The 11,507-nt window shown below is 41.7% G+C and overlaps 1 protein-coding gene across 1 annotated transcript in view; it reads left to right on the top strand.

The window, feature by feature from the left end:
- Positions 1 to 214: 214 nt before the first annotated feature.
- PLS3 (plastin 3) overlaps positions 215 to 11,507 on the top strand; it is a 33,060-nt gene continuing 21,767 nt past the window's right edge. The window contains exon 1 of the mRNA XM_053472375.1: positions 215 to 329. The gene's annotated coding sequence lies outside the window, so the exon portion shown is untranslated. The remainder of the gene's footprint in view (positions 330 to 11,507) is intronic.

Here is an 11,507-nt window from a genome sequence, read left to right as displayed (position 1 = left end):
AGCCCCCTAACCCAATGCATTATTCAGAATGAAATATAAATACAGTTACACTGTAATCACAAAGGACACACCAGGGAACTCTGTCCAATCATCGGCAGTCTGGGGACACATTGACAGTTTCAAGGGCCAGTCAGAGGGCTGGCTTGGCTGGGGCAGGCCTCCTGTAACACCCAATGACGAAGAGAGGGGTGTGGCTAGGTCTTGCTGTGCCTGGCTGGGCTGGGTGTGCTGAGTGTGGCTTGTGCTGGCTGCGGGGAAAGCGCGGAGGGTTGCTGGCTGTGCGTGTGGATACCCCGGGGAAGCTGCAGCAGGCACCGGACAAACTTTCTGTAAGTCATCATACCAGCTGTTTGCCCCTATGGGCCCCCAGACACCCCCTGGAGGGGGTATTGTCTGCATCACCTCTCTGGGTCTCCCCAATTTGGCTTTCATCCTAAAACCCACTCTATAGCTGCATGCTCTAGTGATCAGTCCCATTACTTCCCCGCTCGTGGCATTAGCTGCATGATGCCCCCCCCCCTGCTTTCAATATTCAAAGTTTTTTTTCCCCCTCAAAAAACAGGCTTTTTATTTGTAATCAGTACTTAGGGAGCATCATTGCAATTGTGTTGAATGAGCAGGACTGGCTGGCGATGGATTGCAGGGACTGGATAGACTATTAACCAAAACAGTTACTAACCTTATAGTTACTAATATTGCTTCTGATGGATCCTTAAAGAGATCATTAGAATTAACGGTATTAACTATTTCACTGCAGGGAGATTTGGGTGTGGGCTCCGCCACAGCAACACTAGCACAGTTGCATCAAAGGGTTTGTAAACTATGTGTATTGTAGATTTTATATATTTAATATATATATATATATATTACGCTCAGGACTGCAGATAATTGATGTTGATGTTTTTTAAAATTAGTATATATTTTTGTGATTGTATTACAAGGCATGGCTGTGTTCCTTTATATCCTTTTATACATGTATATATAATATTATGTGTACTGCTCCTCTCTCTTTCCTGGGTATTTAGTCTAGTAGCATGTGTTAACATAGTAAATAAACCCCTTTGTCTTATGTGATCCAGTCCTGGCGTTCACATGATTTTAGGATCAGAACGTCGGCGCTGTGGCCGGTACGGAGTTAGTTCATGTAACCCGAATGTATGTTTGATGTTGCTAAGCTCTAAGCTTTTACAGAAGATGGTTTGTAGGCAAACAACTGCTATTGTCTTTTAACGGCACCCTTCATATACCTGTCTGGTAAGACCTACGTAGTGGGACATAAGCTTGATGTTCGAATGCTATTTAAGTGCATTGTAAACCTATAGTTTACGCTTATCTTCCATCTGCTGCCCTTGATGGGAATATAAATAAAATATATTCTGTGTCTGTTTGCCCGGAGAGGAGTCGGTGTTAGGAATGCGTCTATTGCCCCCGGGGCAATGCTACGTTTTCTTGTGGATTTTTACGAGAAGTTAACCATACGCTGAAATTTCAGACTCTCACACAAACCCCGCATTGTTTGTGCCCTGGAATATGTTAATCTCCCGTAACTTCCTCGTTTGTAAAGTGCGGCGTTAACTTTTGGAAAAGGGGGCATTCTTCTTCTCCCTTAACCAATTCATTTCTTACAGGTATGTTTCAGACAGGAGGAGCTGTGACTTCTCGGTTTCACGGGTACATGACAATGATTTAAGGTTATGCTGTTTGCTCGCTATTTATCACCGTTCCCGAAATAAAGACCGATGTATGAGGGCATGTAGATCATTAACTTTATTAAAATCAATAGAAAACTCTCATTGGGTTGGAAAGCCTTTGTAGGTTAAGCGGTGGCCTCTTTACTTTCACTTCTCCAAATGAAGGTGTCCTTCAATCAGAAGGTCCGTGGTATTGTGTCGGCTGCTCGCTTCACGCTGGAAATTGTGGAAAGACCTTTGTTTCAGATTTAAGGAATTAAGACTATGCAGACGTCATTGCGATCTCTTTAATAGTATTCAGGTTTTAAGGTTTTTTTTATTGCCAGTTCCATCTTATGGGTTTTTGCCCATAAATAGAAATCCCCAATCCCGTTGGTATTTGCCGTGGTAGACTTTTGGTGGTGGCCTAAGTTGATATTTTCTAAAATGTTTCTTTATTGTATACCTGCCCTGTAGGTGTTGATTTCGTAGAGCGCACGCCATGTGAATAGCATGTCCTGGTTGCATCAACTGGTAATTAAAAGGTTTGGATAAACACGCTGATTTAATTGTAACGGGTACTTGGTCTTCTATGTCTAGGATGGTAGGCAGCTAAAAAGATACTATTTGGCCTAATTAGTGCTATACAATGTGAGATGCGGAACCTGGGCATATCTCTCTCAGTCAAAAAGATGGTGAGAGAAGCTCGCGGACCAGTGTTCATAAAGTAGTCATGTCATCTTTTGATGACCTCAGCCATTCCTTGTAGATGCGTCGACATCACTTGTTTCATCCGGTGATAGAAACTCAGATGCCTTGATGGCCTTTGGGTCTTTATGTTTCTCTATGAATGTTGGCCCGCTAGCCTTTATCTTATATTTGGCTGCAACAGGTTTGTCCCTAAGGGCTGTAACAAATAATTATGGCAAGAATTTGAGTGTACTCCAAGATCCAGGTAAAGTATTTTAAGTGTAAACTATGCTGAAGTGAAGGTTGAAGGCTGTCTGCATAGATCAAAAGAACTTCCCTTACGGACAGTGACCTCTCCATAACATGCTTTGATCCCACCACTGACTGTGGTCAAGGCAGGATGGTCTATGAACATCTTTGACTTCTATAAGGTACCGGCACTTGAGAACCTATAGAGTTAAACCACTCTGGTGTGCGACATAAGACCTTTGTATATGTGATGTTCTTCATCATACGTGCAGGGTGACTTTTGAAGTCCCAACATTCCAGTTTAAACAGATCATTGGAATTGTGGTGGGGGTACCTTCATAAATCACCCATGTTGGGTTAATATTTAGCCCTCTCTTAATATTACAAGTAGTCAAACAATAAAGAGACTGCAGTACATGATTAGTCTGCATAGCAAAGGGGATCCAATTCTCTTGTCCTCACTTCTTCTGCTAAGGTCTGCTAGAATCAGTTGGCTTCTGGAGAAGAATAATTAAGTCAGGTGACTAATAGCAGCCATTGGGCCTCTGATATGCAAATATTGAATATTTGCAGACTCAGCCATATGGCTGCATTGTATATGTTGGCATCAAAGTGCCACAAAGACGTTTAAGGGGCCAGTCTGATTTTCAGAGATGTATGCGCGTGAATTCAGCGTTTGTGGCTTCTAAAGCTGCTGGAATGTGTAACGTAATATTTGTAGAAGTCGGAGTTCTGTTACGTGCCGTTCATTGGTTCTTCTCGATAAATCATTACGTGCTGTGTTCTTGCCAGAAAAAAAAACCGTGCTCAGCTTTATAAGCTGAATGTAGTTTACTTTGTAAATATTTGCTGTTACTGAAAGTTTGTAACGAAGTTATCCTAAAGCCCTGTAATGTTTGGGCTGAAGGGTTCTTGGCAGGGGTATTACTTTGTTGCTTTCTCTTTAATGCCAAGGATTGCTGCATGGACCCTTTAAATCCCCCCCCAATAAATGCCCCCACAGATGTGTTCCCCAGCGCCCATTCGGCCCATCTACCCTGTCTAGATCTCGGTCCTTGGTCTTGCCTTAGATTCAGGAGCCATATGCGTATTTACATTTCCTTGCTATGTTAAGCTCTGCCACTTCTGCCGGGAGGCTGTTCCACGCATCTACCACCCTATCAATAAAGTAAAACTAACTTACATTACAACTAAGCGAATTTGCCCTTTCCGACTGCCCCTGTCATCATCGTAGTTTTCGCATTGCTTTTTGGATAATGCTGAGCGCTGCGTTGCAGTGTTATTGGCAGTAAAGAGCTTCCACTGTCTTTGTAACGACATTAATGATTGCGGTGCATCCCTGTAATGCGCTAAGTCCCCATCATAATCCTATCACATGATATCATAAAATATGATCTGGTGACTTTGCTTCTCCCGTTTTATTTCTGGATCCCCCATGAAAAAAAAATAGACTGTTCCTGCTTTCCCAAATGCCCTGCTGGTTGATATCTACCTGTTATCATACCTCCCAACTGGGGGGCTGGGCTTGAGAGGTAGCGTGTCTGGCAGCGCTACTGTGCATGCGCAGTATTCATTCTACGGTGTCCCAGTTGCCAAAGAATGAAGTCCTGTGGTCCCAAAGCAAAGCGGGACAGTTGGGAGGCATGTGTTATATACGGCGATATCACGCCGAGTGATGTAAAGCTTGGAGAAGGAGATGTGATAGAAACATTTAAGTCCATGACTTAACAACGTAGAGGATTATTTCAGAGGAGGAATGTTGGAACAAGAGTCCATGATCTAAAACCAGAGGGCCAAGGGCTTAGACGTAACGTGAGAAAGCTTTATATTACTGAGAGGGTGGTAGATAAATGGACCAGCCTCTCATCGGAAGTGGTAGACGCTAATATAGTGAGGGCTTTAAAACATGCATGTTAGTGCACGGTGAACGTTGTTAATGTTACAGAAGTAGGGACTTATTTTTGGTCCGCTTTCTCCTGTTATGTTATACTCTGCTTATTAACCCTTGCTGTGTATCGGCGCTGCAGTTATTAACATTACTAAAAACGTCTGTCCCTTTTTGAGTCTGCATCTCCTGGCGGCGCGGTCCACGCTGTTACATAATCCCGGTGGAATTTGTGCGACGGGAGCTGCACTTCCTGTTTGCTGCCGGAGGAAGTCACGGAGGGGGATGCAGCCCCGGCACTGAAAAACCCTCAAGGTGTTAACTGGTTCCAGTTGCTCTTTTCTTGGTGGGAGCCAATAATCATGTCCACGGCTTACTTTTTGTTACCCGACAAAGTAACTAACGGGAAATCCTGCAGCCCCAGACGCCCCATTACTTTGTTACTGAAATCTTCCATTATTGTTACTCATGGTTTTTCTTTTTTTTTCCTTGTTTATAGTCTTTTCTCGTCTTTAATCATCGTTGAAGGCCTGTTGGGTCATCACTTTACTGGCATTTAAAAAAAAAAAAAAATCGATAGCTCATATGCTGAAACCTTAATGTACGTGTCCGGGGAATATATGTTCTAGAGCACATAAAAGCGTAGCCTCCGCATTAACCTGTCGTATGCCGGTTCTTTCCAGAACGTTAAATGACCAGTACTGCCCAACTGCCTCTTTCGTTTGGGCTCAGTGACCCGGCGGCTGATTCCAGGCCAGTTGGCGGTGCTTGGTTTCTACGCATGCGTGTTTTCTATAGGTTCTCTACAGAAACAATTTTTACCCCTTTCAGTGCCTTTGATATATTTGTAACCTTTAAAATGAGGCGTTGATGTTTACTGAATAGCAGATCTGTGCTGTTTGGCAGAGTTCTGTAGATCTCTGGCTTTCTTGCAGCCGTCGGTGCTTTACATTCGCCGTGTCACCTTCCTCCCGCGAGCTGATCACATTTCAGTCTGCTTCTCAATTACTTTTCTACATTCCTAAAATTCTCCACTAGCTGCCCTTTTTTTCTGCCGAAACGCAGCCGTTCTCTCTTCTGCATTAAAATCCTTGCTTGCAGCCGGTGGGATAGAGCCTTTCTATATTATCATTTTACTGATTCATGTAGCACCATCATATTCTGTAGCGCTGTACAGTGTTTATCCCGTTAGCTGTAAGCAATTGAGTAATTATTAGTGTTACACAAAACATATGTAATGCTTTCCATGCTTCTTGTGAAATTAAATTCACTTTCTAAAAGTAGAAGAACTTCCCCATCACCGCTGGAAATGTAACGGGATTGATGGTGAGTCTTGATAAGACGTGCACCGTTTGGGATAAACGTAGGCTGAAAATGACCACGGTGGAACCGGATCCCCCTCTATACATTTGCACTATTTTTTCACCCCAGCCCCCGGTATGTTTCTGTATTCTTTGTTACCTTTCCGTTAATGCGGATTAGTTGTTGGTGGGGCTGCACGGGACTCTGTGGTGTCCCTTTAAATCCGATTTGGACGTTCCTGGAGTTCCTGCCATTGTTCCTAAAGCATCTGTAAATAAATATTTGTGCTATTGAGCATGCACGAGCGTGTCTGCTGCAGGGTTACACGCATACACAGGCAGTAACTCGATGGATTGGCTTTGTGCACAGACAAGTTTGGCTGCAAGATATAGATCAAGGTTGGGCAGCCTGCGGATATCCAGCATTTGGAGTCAAATGACCGGATCCTCTCTTTTCCCAGTTTCTCTCTTCTCCTGCTTTAAAGACTCGGACCTTAATCAGTCCTTGGTTCAGGATTAAGCCTGTCCCATGTATGTTTAAATTTCCTCACTATATTAACCTCTACGACTTCTGCTGGGAGGCTGTTCCATTTATCTACCACCCTATTGTTACAGTAAAGCTTCTTTACATAACCTTCAACCTCTGACCTTCAAGTTTTAGATCATGACCTTTTGTTCTAACGTTTCTCCTCCTATGAAATAAACTCCCCTCCTGTACCTTGTTAAATCCCTTTATGTACTTCAGTGTTTCTATCACACCCTTCTCTCCTCCAAGCCGTACATATTGGGGTTCCTTATTCTAATTATTATAACCTAAACGCTATACTAAAAAATGCAGTAGAAGTATCAAAAAGTATCATATTCTTAGTTATTTGGAAACTTTGTATATTTTCGGTCCAAATGTGTCTTATTTTGCTGGCTTAATAATGTTCATCTAAAGGCGGCATTTTTAAAACGAACCATTTATGTATCATTTCATTGATTTTGCGTTATTTTGAACATGATTCTATGGATTCTAAACCCGATCACCGACTTAACGACCGGTTTATTTCTAAATGGCGAGGGCACCGGTCTCCCCGGGTGGTGGAACATGTCTGCTGCAGCTGTTCTGTTTAACAGACCAATTCTCCGAGGGTTTAACAGAGAAAAGCTCTTTGATGCAGTTAGAGAAGTAAATGCATTAGTAATACTCTTTAACAGACTTCAGATCTCTCTAATATCATTTGGCTCCAATGAAATATGACAAGCTGTTTAGCTGGAAGCTCTTTAGGCAGTTGTAGGTAGACTTACGTCTGCAAATTTCATTTGGTCAAATTTGCTGTCTTTTTATTATGTTTTTTTTCCAGGCTTATGCCCAGGTTTAGTAGTAAAGAGAACACAACACCCATCATATAGTTTAAGCCTAACAGGTCACCAAACTCTGCGTAGCGAGCAGGGTTATTCTACATCGAACAGTATAGGTGCCACCAGAGTTTATAAGCACCCCAATGCCCGTTCATGCCTTCCAAACAGTGATGCCCGTTAGAAGGTAGCCAGTGGTCTTTGGTTATCCAAACACCAGTTGATGAATAGCATCAGTGAGCCATTTTTTCTTCTTCAATCACAGATTATTATAGTCAAGAATCCAAAGTTTGCTCAGCTTCTGACCAACTTTCCCCAGGTCTACGCAGTAATGCTTAGAGAGGAGTCCATCGTGCTTCGTCCTATTCTTGATACGTTGCATACAGAGGAGTTTTCTATGATTACCCCCTTACTTTGGTCAAAGGATCATTCTTTTTATGAAGAGGTTACCTTTTTAATCTGAATTTAAAAAACAATAACAACCCTTGATTTTATGTTTAAAGTGCTTCTGCGCACAGAAACAGAGGTCACCTCTCTTTTTCCAGCATTATTCTGCATAAAAGAGCCCGTTCATTCCAAATTACAAATAGAACAGACCCTGTCAATTCAGCATCAGTGATTAGAAACAATGTTATTTTGTCTCTAAATCAACGGGACACTAAAATGGTTATCGGTGCGGATCACGGGGTGTCTCTTATAAACACTGCCATTTTTATACCTCTCGTTACTGCGTTTTTAACCCCCTCCGACCATTGTCCATTTAAAATACTTATAATAGTGGCTTTTGGGTAATTCTGGAAAACTTTTATTTGGTAATTGTGAAGTTATTCAGATGCTTGGTGACACTTTATGCCACCGTTACCAGGCTTGCCACTCTCCACTATTAGTATCCATATATATGCAGGAGAACAGGTAATTTTGGTTGTTAAAATGGTTTTTCTGCACATATTGTATTTATATACTCCATGTACCACAGCGTGATGTACTGAGATCTGGGGATGGGGGTAAATACTACTTAGATTTCTCTAAACAATAGGATATTAATGTCTTGCTTGGAACCCTTTAGCGTCCAAATATATATATTTTCATTATAAGGCACCGGTTATCGAATAAGTGTTGTTGTTGTACCCTTAATTAACTGCTCATGGCACCCTATTTTCACTAATAATACTTTAATTAAAACAAAGGTTTATATTGTGCTTCCAGGTTGTGCTGGGTAACTAGGGTGTGTATTATAATAGCGCGTGTGCGTGTCATTATCAGATCACCTGTTGGTTTCATCCACACACGCGCACGCGCACGCATCTGTTCTCTTCCATCAGATCTGCCACCCCCTGTCCAGTTGGTTCTGGAATAGGTTTTTAAAGCTAGGACTAAATGCTTAGCACATGGAACAGATGTGTTTAGCATGTGTTGTGTGATTCTTTGCACTGCTGCCGATCACAAACGGCTTCTGTGTCTACTTAGCACGTGTTGGGAACAGGTGGCCTGGGCTGATTGGAAGTGATCCTTAGCATGGTCTGCTATATTTTTATATGTGTGGTCAACGGAGTAAGGAAAAGACCGCTCTCCGGTCACACCATGAGCTAGAACTCTATGACAATATCTTCTGCAGGAGAATGTCAAACGCCATATTGTTATATTCCCAGTCTTCTTATATAGCAGTTGTAGTAGCTGCGGTGCGCGTCGCTCTTATGAAGTGTAATTTCTGTGTTGTTGAAGGTGTAGTTGTGTTTCAGGCTTAAGTGAAGGACTGGCTTAAAGACGCCGTATCAAGGGCCAACTCTTAGTGAGAGTGGTGTAGACATTAAACGGACCCTCCAGCAATCATATGAACTTTAATGAATGGTCCCTTTTTAAAGTTCCATGGTGCCCCCCCCCTTTAATTACAATAGAAGCGCTTACCTTTTGTTTACTGTTTTTCGTAACGCTTATTAAAGTTTTCATAAAGTATTTGAATAAGCATTCTTCTTCAGTAGCGCTGCCAGGGACAGTTAATTTACCTTTACAGTAGGATTTTGCTGAAGAGGTGAACATTTCATGGCATTATGACGGGCTAATGCCAGCGGGAGCTGTTTGCATAATGGATATTTAATTTAGTGATATGACTTAAAGACTTTTTCCCCCAATATAAACTATGCCTTGTACTGGGCCAGCCCTGCCATTCCTCTCATTGGAATTGGCTTTCTTTATTGCTTAGTGTAGTAAAGGAGGTGAAATTTAGTTTTTCTTCTACAGTTGCTCAACTTAGGGATGACTCAAAGTGCTGCAGGCAATCAGGCTTATCGAGACATGGCAGAGCCCGAGCAAGTCCTTTATAATAATGATAATAAAAAAGCAACGTGATATTCTATTATGAGTTTTTTTTTCTCTATATTTCAAACTATAAATGTCCATTTTTTGATAATATGATGAATCCTGGTATTCCTATTCAGCCTTCATGCAGTATAATTATTTTGTCGCTTCATTGAAACTATGATGTCATGCCTCTGTGGGCGACTTTGCATTCATTAAAGCTTCGTGATGACTATTTACACAAATGCTACTGTCAATATTTCCTGACAGCGGCGGTATAAACAAACACACACACACACCTGTTACTATGTGAGCTGACTGTCCCGGTGTGACAGCATCTTCTACGCAACTTTTCAATGATTCACTTTCCATCCGTTTGTACGAGTTCGGAGCTGTCCACTTGTGCTGAGTAGTTTGATGATTACCTGAATGTCGAAACGCCCTTTATAATAATCCCTTATAATCAAAAAATAACTAGATGGTTATATCGGTATCCATGTAGTGTGGGTGTTAAAGCGCTTGATTTGCAAGCGGAAAAAGCAGAAAATGTTGCCTTTCTGCATCAATAACTTGGATAATTTTTTATATTAAATAGTCATATACATTCCTCGTCCTGTAGATTGTAAGCTTGCGAGCCGAGCTCTCTCCGCCTAATGTATCGGTTTGTCTTTCAATTCTCTTCTTGTTATACCCCTTGAATATATGTATTGTTCCTATGCGCAGGAATATTAGGATTGCGTTCTGGAGCCGCCGTTGGAGCCGACTGGTGGTTGGTATGTCACCCATCGTCTGGATAGGATATAAGGATGGCAGCCAAATTCACTTGGGGGAATTCTGCAGAATCCCCTAATATGCATTTACAAGGGGGGACACCATGAAAATTTAAAGGGACCACACAGCTATCACATGCATTAAGCTGCATACAGTGCTTCGAGCTTCCCTTCAGTGTCCCGTTTAAGACGTTTCTTATTTTTCTAATCTATTTTACGTTTTTATTATTCTGCCGAGTTTTATGTATAAATCGATTTTGACAATAAACGGCTTCCAAAGCCATGGAAAGCTTCTGTTAGTATAGCAATGAGATTTGCCTCAAAGGATCACACTAGAGAATGTTTCTCCAGTGTGTTTCTGTTTTCATGGGCCACGGGATGTAGCTTTCCATATGAAAACATCACAAAACCCACTTGCCTTTTTTATTTTCAGGTAAACTAGTACCTATTATGAATCCCCAATTTAAAAAATGGTCTAGGAAGTGAATACAAACCCTGGTAAGCGAATGTGGCTGTATTTGCTTATACAAATGTGGATTATAATGTTGATCGCGCCGTATTTTAAAATGAATTGGGTTTGTAAGCTCCAGGTGTACCTACGCTTACTCCCCTTCCTGCTTTGGCTCCTCGCTCGTCCCGAAGCGCAGCGAGGAGCCTTGACTGTTTCTGCTCTTACCGTGCTCTGGCTGGCTCGCTCCTCTCTATAACTAGCTAAGATAGAGGACACCGAGATCCCTGTGTGCCGAAGGATACTAAAATGTAGCCAAATATATTTCATAACCGCCTTTATTGATGTCAAAGACCATTCCAAGCAATATGTGTTACAAATGTTGTTCATCTCCTCAATCTGGGTAAAGGTTAGGCAAAATGGGGAAATTAAAGCAGTATTTATCATATTGCTTGTTGATAACACGATCTATTCACATACTTTTTCAGTATAAATGACAGCCTTTCTTGGGTTGCCCAAAAGCTATGTCCCAGGGTTTATGAAAACTCTATACCACACACATTAGACTCCCTCTGTGGCGACCTGTGTGTTTTCATGTAACTAATGCTTCTCTGTTTCATATCAAGATTCATTTGGTTTATATCTAGTAGCCAGCCAAAAAATGTAGATTTTTTTTTTTTTTTTTTTTTTTACCTGTTACTAACACACATACGGACATACTTTCACATGCATACTAAAGCACTCTGTAACGTCCTCACATGCATACTAACACACACATACATACTTGCTCTATCTAGTAAGGTTACTGTCTGTTGAATGATTTTAGGCTGATAAATGTACTTTATTTGAAAAAGCCTT

The sequence above is a fragment of the Spea bombifrons genome, chromosome 8 (genome assembly GCF_027358695.1).
Source record: "Spea bombifrons isolate aSpeBom1 chromosome 8, aSpeBom1.2.pri, whole genome shotgun sequence".
Taxonomy (NCBI): domain Eukaryota; kingdom Metazoa; phylum Chordata; class Amphibia; order Anura; family Pelobatidae; genus Spea; species Spea bombifrons.
The sequence above is the reverse complement of the archived record's forward strand: the minus strand, read 5'-3'. Positions and strand labels throughout refer to the sequence as shown.